This window comes from Carlito syrichta, unplaced genomic scaffold (genome assembly GCF_000164805.1).
Source record: "Carlito syrichta isolate Samal-C Ts95f unplaced genomic scaffold, Tarsius_syrichta-2.0.1 Scaffold317452, whole genome shotgun sequence".
Taxonomy (NCBI): Eukaryota; Metazoa; Chordata; class Mammalia; order Primates; family Tarsiidae; genus Carlito; species Carlito syrichta.
In genome coordinates this window covers 1-7599 of record NW_007261548.1, presented here as the reverse complement: position 1 = coordinate 7599, position 7599 = coordinate 1, and the positions used below count along the sequence as shown (strand labels likewise).

The following is a 7599-nucleotide window of genomic DNA, read 5'->3' as shown; positions in this document are numbered from 1 at the left end:
AGCATGAAGGAAAAGATTTCTGTTTCACACTAAAAAACTATATAACCTAAAAGAGACAACTGAGCATATATATTAAGAATAAAACCAGCCGGGTTCGGTGGCTCAGCCTGTAATCCTGCACCTTTGGGAGGCTGAGGTGAGTGAATTGCATGAGCCCGCGGGTTCGAGACCCGTCTAGGCAACTTGGCGAGACCTCATCTCTACAATAAAATTAAAAAAATTAGCCGGGCATGGTGGCACGCCCCTGTAGTTCCAGCTACTTGGAAGGCTGAGGCAGAAGGATCACCGGAGCCCAGAAGGTCGAGGCTGCCGTGGCCGGGAGTGGCCACTGCACTCCAGTCTGGGCGACAGAGTGAGACTCCAACTCAAAAAAAAGAAAAAAAAAAAGAATAAAAACCACAGAATAAATACAAACAGCTCCTAAAATACATTTCCAGAAAACGAAGCAATGTATAAAAATCCATCTTTTTATATATGTGTCCATTCCATGAAGGAATTAAACTTGCTGAGACTTAAGAAATAAAATGGAAACACAAAGGGTTGCAATTTTTCTCAGATTTTCAAACTGTTAATAGAAACATGGTAATAACTTTTGTTTAATGAGTGGGAGATCTCACGTGGTGTTGGTGACAGATGGCACCTTGGCAGCTCAGGGTAGAGACGGGATACTGCCAGATCTATCACTACAGGATATGCCCAATCCTAGAAGAACCAGCACTCTTTCAACTGTCTAACCTGGAGGAAGCCTCTGATATCCAGAATGAAGACTGCATGCTCAGAAGCAACCAGTGTGGCATTCTTTACTTTTCTTTTCTTTTCTTTTTTTTGTGTGTGGAATTCTTTTTTTTTTTTTTTTGAGTTGGATTCTCACTCTGTTGCCCAGATTGGAGTGCAGTGGCCGCTCCAGGCCACCGCAGCCTCGACCTGCTGGGCTCCGGCGATCCTTCCGCCACAGCCTTCCGAGTAGCTGGAATTACAGGCATGCGCTACCACGCCCAGCTGATTTTTTTATTTATTATAGAGATGAGGTCTCGCTGCCCAGGCGGGTCTCGAACCCGTGGGCTCAGGCAATTCACTCACCTCAGCATCCCAAAGGCGCGGGATTACAGGCTGAACCACCAAGCCCGGCTCTGGAATTCTTTATACCAGTGAAAAAACTGAAAGACCCACCTGTCTTCATTCAGAGAATGCTCCAAGGATATAGAAGAGAGAACTATCAATGTCTCTTAACTTTGAAACATGTAAATTTTCAAAATTTACAGGTTAAAATACTGCAACACAAACTCACTTGCTATGGCTGGGCCCAGTGACCCGAAATCCCAGCACTCTGGAGGCGGTGGCGAGAAACTCCCTGAGCTCAGCTTGTGCAACTTGGTAAGGCCTCATCTCTACAATAAAATTTAAAAATTAGCCGGGCATTGTAGTGCACACCTGTAGCTTCGGCTACTTAGAAGGCTGACGCAGAAGGATCTTCTGAGCCCAGCATGTCAAGCTATGGTACGCCGTAAGTGTGCCACCGCATTTCAGCCTGCGAGATACAGAGAGACTCCGACTCAAACAAAAATTCACAAAAATTCACAAAAACCTTATAATCATGTAAAAATACATGCTACAGGACTCTCTTGGACTTTTCCCACAGAACAGAGAACAGTGGTTCCCCAATGCAATGTGAGGAGGGGTACTGGAAAGGAAAGAGAATTTTTACTAGAAAACAAATGTATACAACATATCTTGTTCATAAGAAGAGAAATAAAATGCTTACCAATAATCGGAACAACAAGATTATGGTTTTATTCACTCAAAGGCAAATAAGTGCTACTACTAGGTCCTAGAAAAATTATAATCATCCTCACCTAAAACACAAGTTGCACAAGGGTCCCTAAAGGAACACGTGTCCCCTTGGTATGATTCTGTGAGCATAGTTTAATGAATCTCCTGCTGGTTGGCATATTCTCTCACATATTAAAACAGATGATGGAATGAAACATCCTATGTCACTGAGGCCCCTGACTCAACTTTCCATCCCATTCCCAGGCATTAGGAGTGAACTCAAAAGCACAAGGCTTGCCTTGTTCAGCTTCAAATGTATTATCAAATCAGGCTCAAAATATTTATTCGCCTCAGTCTCGTATTCCAGAATTTACCAGGTCCTTGTGCACACTGATGTATAACTGCCACATGCACATCCTCTAACCCTGATCTAGAGAGCTGATGTGGCCCCAAAACAACCCTGTTGCCCAGCAGCTCTCACATCACAAGGCTCACACCCCGTCTCCATCCACATCTCATATGAGCCCTGCCCAGGATCACGCTCCGTGGAATTTCCTCACAAATTCACCTCACTAGGTCATGGGGAGATGGATTCTAGGTGGAGAAAAGAGGGAATGAGGGAAGACAGGGAAAATGTGAGCAGATACGACAGTAAGGATGTTTCAGACCTAGAGGGGATGGCCAACTCCAACGCCTGACATTTCACACAGGAAGGAGACAGGACAATCTACTGAGAAGGTCGCTTTACCTGAGAGAGAGCCATCCCTGATGGCTTTTCTTGACTCCTCCTCCGCTTCTGGGCTTCTTCGTGCACCATGAGGCTTTAGAGGTCAACCCTAGATGGCAAAAACATACTGTCCATTGCTCACAATCAACACGTCCCGGTCCTGTGCCTCAATCACACAGCAAAGACCTTGCCCCGTGGAAAGACAGTCCTTTGCCGCCCACCTCACCAGAGGGAACACAGGGACAGGCCCCTTTCTTCAGAACCTGCTCCCCTCCTGGAGGAACCTACACACTCGCTGCGGCAGTCGGGAGCTAGACTGGACTGAGCTCCCCTCCCGGAGACCCGGTCCTGATCAAATCCCCTGAAGAGTCTAGCACTCCCCCCACCACTCTGTGGATCACACCCCTCTCAGGATGACCTCCGTCCTCAGAAATGGAGACACAGGGCCTTTCTGCTCTATGCTGGACAAGAAATCGAATCAACGTTGAACATTAAGGCTGGGCCCAACCTATTTGAATGAAAGTATCTGGTAAGAGGGCATAAGAGATATTTCTCCAAAACACCTCAGGACTCTAATGACAAGCCAGGATTGAGCTCCTCTCAGCGGGGCAGGCCCAGCCCACCTCCCACCTTCGGGTTCTGCTGTCTCCTTGTGATCTTTGTGTCACCAGGATTTAGACAAGGAGAGACAAGGGAAAAGGAAAAACACATGCAGAGCAGGCAATATGGACCAGAGGGGCTGAGGGTGTGGCTGGAATGTCAACTGGGGACATGGGAAGGCACAGAAGCCTCCACCAGGAAGATGACATCATAACAAAGACCTGGGGAAGGAAGGGAGTTTGAACCTGCAGCTGAGGGTCAGAGGGATCTAGGCAGAGGGACAGCCCAATTGAAGGGTCTGAGGCAGGAGCAGCTTCCACCCCAGGATCAGGGGAGAGGCCCGTGTGGCTGCAGCAGAGTGAGAAGAAGGACAGAAGAGGAGATGAGGCCACAGGGGTTCTGGGGCAGCAGATCAGGGAGGAACCACAGCTCCAAACATTATTCTCCCATACTTCAAAAAGGTTTTGGAAATATGCAATTATTCACTCATCTTAAGAAAACATACATTTTACCATTATCTTATAAATAAATGGACTCATTTACAAATAATGTCACATCTTCTATGTCTTAACTACATGTGAACAGTTTCAGCAAGGCCTAGGAAGAACAGGCTGGCCCTCATCTGAGATGTGCAGGGCTGTAGGGAACACGTTTGGAGTTCAGGAAGTCATTCCTGGACAAGTGAAGGGAGAGAGGACTGTTAGACATCCCAGCAGAGTTGAGGGGACAACTGGACACAGGTTCCAGCATTCAGGGGAGAGGTCTGCAGGCCAAATGGAGACATGCAGATCAGTTAATAGCCAGGAGATGAGATGACAAGGAAAGGCAGTGGGTGTAGACAGAGACAAGAAAATGTTCAAGGACTAAGCCGGGGTCATGCCACATTCAGAGAACAGGGAGATCAGGATACACCAGAAGAGGAAAGCAGGAAGTGACTAGGAGGCAACAAGGAAATTAACACAAAGAATTTTAAAATAATAATGGTATCTGCTCAAAGTCAAGATAACAGAGAATGTGGTCAACCTACCACATGCAGCTCATAGGACAAAAAAATTAAATCTTGGAGTTAGAAATGGGAGGACACTGGGGACCGAAAAAGAAAGGATCAGCGAGATGTTGGATGTGAAAGCCTGATTCAAGGAAGAATTCAAGGGTTCAAGCAAAAATTGGCGGTAAGAATTCAAAAAACCTAAGAAGTTTTTAGAGCATTATGCTTGGAACACAGAAGAGGGTAACTTACTATAGAGAGAAAAGTAGTGAAGAGGATCTTTTGTTTAAAGATGAAAGAATGTCTTTAAAAAAAAGGCAGATGTGTGTGCGCTTCTGTCTGTTTTAATGGACAATACCTCCATCTGGGTACGCTGATCCAAATATTCCCTGGATGTAAAATTGATGACGCCATGGAAGAAGTAGGCCATACTGTCCTAAGACTGCAAGGGAGGCTGGCACATGGGACACGATCATAGGGTCAGCAACAGCCAGGATCAGGGACAGACCATTCCCAATCCCTATGGAGATCAGAGACCCTGAGACAGGAGGGTGGACAGCTTGGAAACATCTCTTCCCTTCACTGTGTGAGATGCGAAAAACCCAAACTGTTGTGACCACTCTCACACTCAACACGGAATACTTCACCTCTAGTGACCAAAACATGTGTATGGTATTTCCCACCCTGACCACGCCTCCAGTGACCGCCCAGCTGGGGGTCTTACCATTTAACTCAATTCTAACCCTATCTACAGGATAACATCAAAAACAGGTTAAGAGCTCAGTCCCACAAGGCTACACCGTCACATATAGGCTGTCATTGCCACCTTCTGACATACCTCCTAAATATTGTGGTTCTCTTCGCCCCATCCTGGGATTCAACTTACTTGCTAGGACAGTTCTTACAACCAGTTATTCTGTATCCTTTGTAATATACTTTATTACAAATGGGTAAATTAAGTAGTGTTTCCCTGAATTCTGTGAGCCACTCAGTGAAACCAATAGAACCAGGGGAGGGGGTAAGGAAAGTGTCATTTTTTTTTTTTGAGCCAGAGTCTTACTCTGTCACCCTGGCTGGAGTGCAGTGGAATGCTCATGGCCACCATAACATTGACCTGCTGGGCTCAGGCGATCTTTCCACCTCAACCTTTTAAGTAGCCGGAACTACAGTCATGTGCCACCATTCCCGGCAAATATTTTGACTTACTGTAAAGAGGAGGTCTTGTCAAGTTGCCCGGGCTGGACTCAAATCCCAGGGCTCAGGCAATCCTTTGGCCTTGGCCTCCCAAAGGGCTGGGATTACAAGCTTGGGCCACTGTGCCAGCGGTAAGTGCAATTTATAGCAGCTAGTGAGAAGTTCAGAACCTGGCACTTTGGACTTGCATCTGCAGCGGGAGCCCTCAACGAGTAGAATCTGGTGCTAACTCCAGGCAGTTTACGTCACAATAGAGTTAAATTATAGCACATCTAGTCAGTGCTTAATGAAAAATGGGTTGTTAGTGGGGAGAAGTCCTCATACACTTTGCTGACCTGTGGTGAAATATGCTGTGTTGAGTGTACACTGCTGCACTGATCGAGAGAGGAGGAAAAACCTTTGGTTTTTTGGTACTGGAAGAGGGTGACCTACAACCGAATGAGTCAAGTCACTTCCCTACAGCTGAATAAGGATTAAACACAGAATTTACCCTCCAGAACTGAGAATTATAAAGGGCACCAGCTTTACAGAAGAGAACTTTTGCTATTCACTCCAGCATCTGAGTAATTTAAACCAAAGTATTTAAAATACAAGTATTAGATTATAAGGGCGAGGTGTGGTGGCTCATGCCAGTAATCCCAGAGCTTTGGGAGGGGGTAGGGATTGCTGGAGGCCAGGAGTGCAGCACGGGCAACACGACAAGATCTCAACTCTGCAAAAAAGTTAAAAGTTAGCCAGGCATGATGGCATGCACCTGTAGTCCCATCCTCTAGGGCAGAAGGATCGCTTGAGTTTGAGTTTCAGGCTGCAATGAACTACAACTGTATCACTGCTCTCCAGCCTTGGCCACAGAGAAAGACCTGATCCCAAAAGAAAAACTTAGATTATATACACAGAAATCAACATAGCACTATGTACTCATCCATATCCAATCATGCCACCCCTCATCTGGACCAGGGTGCCCTCTTTCTTCATTACTGTTTCCCTCGCTCTCTCTGTCCTTATCTCTCATTTCTACCTTCTCTCTCTAGCTGTTTTTCTTGTGTTTTTGTCCGGGCTTCTGCCCCTCATTTTGTGCCCCTCTCCTCTCCTGGTCTTCATACCCTTCCTCCCTCTCTTTGCTTCCACCTGTTCTGCGCTATTCTTGTAATTTGCATCTCTTGTTCCTTTCTCCCCAGGTTTTTGATTGTTTCAGTCTCCACACATTTCTGCCTCTTTCCTCCCCCATCTCTGCTCTCCCCATAAACTCCCTCTCCCTGATACACTCCCTGGCCCTAACTCTGCATCCCCAGATTCGTAGTTTCCTTCCTGCTGTGTCTCTCCCTCTGCTCTCATTATCAATTGTCCCCTCTTGTCCCAGCACCAGGCTGCTGTCTGCTGTAGCTCTGAATCATTCCTCCCCTCGCCTCACTCTCTGTCTGAGGTGCTCCCCTTTGCAGCCCCTCTCCCTATCTTGTTATCTTTCAGCTCTCTGGAGAGTGACTTTTCTCTAAATTTCCCGAGTGGCTTTTCTCCCAGTTTCTTTTTTGGCTTCCCCCCCACCCCCCACCCTTATTGCCTCTCTGCAAACCCCTCACCCATCTGTTCTGCCATTTGTTTATGACGCCGCTCATTCTTCGTTACTCAGTTTTTCTATTTCCTCTCAGTAACTCTGTCTATCTCCTGGTACCCCTTCCCCATACATTTACAGGGAGGGGGATGGAATAAGATTCCCACCTGTTGGAACAGATCATTTCCCAGCGGAGAGGGGTTTGGGACAAAAGAACATAGGACATAAAGAAACAGGACCGTCATCTCCCTCAACGAGGGGGCCGGGAAAGAAGTGACTGCGAAGGGGAGGCCTGGGGGCAGAAAGACCAGGCCCCGTGAGCGCAGGAGGGGGCGATGACGCCTTAGGACAAGGGGGGGATGCGCGGCCTGTGGCGCTTCTGGCCTGCAGCCTCCGGGGCCAGGAGGGGAGAGGTTCCAGGAAAGCGCCGACCCACGACGCGGGAGAGGAATTTACAGGGCGGGCAGGGAGATCAGTCAAGGTTGTAAGCAGGATACGAAGTAAAAGAAGGTGTCGGCACGACCCGAAGGCAGAAGGGTCTCAGGCAGGACCAGCCTGCGTGTCCTGAATCCAAAAGGGAGGGATCTCGGGCTCTCTCGGCAACGTGTGAACGCACTTCGGGTGGAGGGAGCGGTGCGGGGATTCTAAGGGCTGAGGGAACCTCCGGACATCGGGTAGGGGGGCGCTGGGGCCTCCGAAGCGCAGGTTTAATCTAGGTGGAGGGACACTCACGATCCACGCCGCGGCCGTGACTCCAAGCGACGGGCTGCC

At 47.8% G+C, this 7599-nt stretch overlaps 1 long non-coding RNA gene across 2 annotated transcripts; it reads right to left on the bottom strand.

The window, feature by feature from the left end:
- Positions 1–1301: 1301 nt before the first annotated feature.
- LOC103277362 lies at positions 1302–7599 on the bottom strand. 2 transcript variants are annotated; one of them, XR_505427.2, is made up of 3 exons: positions 7561–7599; positions 2519–2606; positions 1302–1388 (listed from the first exon to the last, which is right to left on the bottom strand). It is a non-coding gene; the product is annotated as an uncharacterized LOC103277362 (long non-coding RNA). The 2 variants fall into 2 exon arrangements; XR_505426.2 differs by lacking the exon at positions 1302–1388 and adding an exon at positions 1439–1528.